Here is a 2811-nt window from a genome sequence, read left to right on the forward strand (position 1 = left end):
GCGTGCAGTGCTGTGTTATTACCACCGGGGGCGCTCCCTGTCAATATTCCGACACTTCCTGTTGCCTGCACAGGTCACAGAGCATGCCCACTACACTCCCCCATAGAAGTATATAGGTAATGTCTCAGCTCCCCTCTTCCTCCCTGCACAGGTCACAGAGCATGCCCACTACACTCCCCCATAGATGTATATAGGTAATGTCTCAGCTCCCCTCTTCCTCCCTGCACAGGTCACAGAGCATGCCCACTACACTCCCCCATAGATGTATATAGGGCTCCCCTCCTCTGCTATACAGAAGTATATACAGCTCCCCTCCTCCTACTGCCTGCACAGGTCACAGAGCATGCCCGCTACACTCTACCACATAAGTATATACAGCTCCCCTCCTCCTACTGCCTGCACAGGTCACAGAGCATGCCCACTACACTCTCCCATAGAAGTATATAGGGCTCCCCTCCTCTGCTATACAGAAGTATATACAGCTCCCCTCCTCCTACTGCCTGCACAGGTCACAGAGCATGCCCACTACACTCTACCACATAAGTATATACAGCTCCCCTCCTCCTACTGCCTGCACAGGTCACAGAGCATGCCCACTACACTCTCCCATAGAAGTATATAGGGCTCCCCTCCTCTGCTATACAGAAGTATATACAGCTCCCCTCCTCCTACTGCCTGCACAGGTCACAGAGCATGCCCGCTACACTCTACCACAGAAGTATATAGGGCTCCCCTCCTCTGCTATACAGAAGTATATACAGCTCCCCTCCTACTGCCTGCACAGGTCACAGAGCATGCCCGCTACACTCTACCACATAAGTATATAGGGCTCCCCTCCTCTGCTATACAGAAGTATATACAGCTCCCCTCCTCCTACTGCCTGCACAGGTCACAGAGCATGCCCGCTAGCCTCTACCACATAAGTATATAGGGCTCCCCTCCTCTGCTATACAGAAGTATATACAGCTCCCCTCCTCCTACTGCCTGCACAGGTCACAGAGCATGCCCGCTACACTCTACCACATAAGTATATAGGGCTCCCCTCCTCTGCTATACAGAAGTATATACAGCTCCCCTCCTCCTACTGCCTGCACAGGTCACAGAGCATGCCCGCTACACTCTACCACATAAGTATATAGGGCTCCCCTCCTCTGCTATACAGAAGTATATACAGCTCCCCTCCTCCTACTGCCTGCACAGGTCACAGAGCATGCCCGCTACACTCTCCCATAGAAGTATATAGGGCTCCCCTCCTCTGCTATACAGAAGTATATACAGCTCCCCTCCTCCTACTGCCTGCACAGGTCACAGAGCATGCCCGCTACACTCTACCACATAAGTATATAGGGCTCTCCTCCTCTGCTATACAGAAGTATATACAGCTCCCCTCCTCCTACTGCCTGCACAGGTCAGAGAGCATGCCCGCTACACTCTACCACATAAGTATATAGGGCTCCCCTCCTCTGCTATACAGAAGTATATACAGCTCCCCTCCTCCTACTGCCTGCACAGGTCACAGAGCATGCCCACTACACTCTACCACATAAGTATATAGGGCTCCCCTCCTCTGCTATACAGAAGTATATACAGCTCCCCTCCTCCTACTGCCTGCACAGGTCACAGAGCATGCCCGCTACACTCTACCACAGAAGTATATAGGGCTCCCCTCCTCTGCTATACAGAAGTATATACAGCTCCCCTCCTCCTACTGCCTGCACAGGTCACAGAGCATGCCCGCTACACTCTACCACATAAGTATATAGGGCTCCCCTCCTCTGCTATACAGAAGTATATACAGCTCCCCTCCTCCTACTGCCTGCACAGGTCACGGAGCATGCCCGCTACACTCTACCACATAAGTATATAGGGCTCCCCTCCTCTGCTATACAGAAGTATATGCAGCTCCCCTCCTCCTACTGCCTGCACAGGTCACAGAGCATGCCCGCTACACTCTACCACATAAGTATATAGGGCTCCCCTCCTCTGCTATACAGAAGTATATACAGCTCCCCTCCTCCTACTGCCTGCACAGGTCACAGAGCATGCCCGCTACACTCTACCACATAAGTATATAGGGCTCCCCTCCTCTGCTATACAGAAGTATATACAGCTCCCCTCCTCCTACTGCCTGCACAGGTCACAGAGCATGCCCGCTACACTCTACCACATAAGTATATAGGGCTCCCCTCCTCTGCTATACAGAAGTATATACAGCTCCCCTCCTCCTACTGCCTGCACAGGTCACAGAGCATGCCCGCTACACTCTACCACATAAGTATATAGGGCTCCCCTCCTCTGCTATACAGAAGTATATACAGCTCCCCTGTTCCTCCCTGCACAGGTCACAGAGCATGCCCGCTACCCTCTACCACATAAGTATATATGGCTCCCCTCCTCTGCTATACAGAAGTATATACAGCTCCCCTCCTCCTACTGCCTGCACAGGTCACAGAGCATGCCCGCTACACTCTACCACATAAGTATATAGGGCTCCCCTCCTCTGCTATACAGAAGTATATACAGCTCCCCTCCTCCTACTGCCTGCACAGGTCACAGAGCATGCCCGCTACACTCTACCACAGAAGTATATAGGGCTCCCCTCCTCTGCTATACAGAAGTATATACAGCTCCCCTCCTCCTACTGCCTGCACAGGTCACAGAGCATGCCCACTACACTCTACCACATAAGTATATAGGGCTCCCCTCCTCCTACTGCCTGCACAGGTCACAGAGCATGCCCGCTACACTCTACCACATAAGTATATAGGGCTCCCCTCCTCTGCTATACAGAAGTATATACAGCTCCCCTCC

Source organism: Engystomops pustulosus, chromosome 7 (assembly GCF_040894005.1).
Source record: "Engystomops pustulosus chromosome 7, aEngPut4.maternal, whole genome shotgun sequence".
NCBI classification, from domain to species: domain Eukaryota; kingdom Metazoa; phylum Chordata; class Amphibia; order Anura; family Leptodactylidae; genus Engystomops; species Engystomops pustulosus.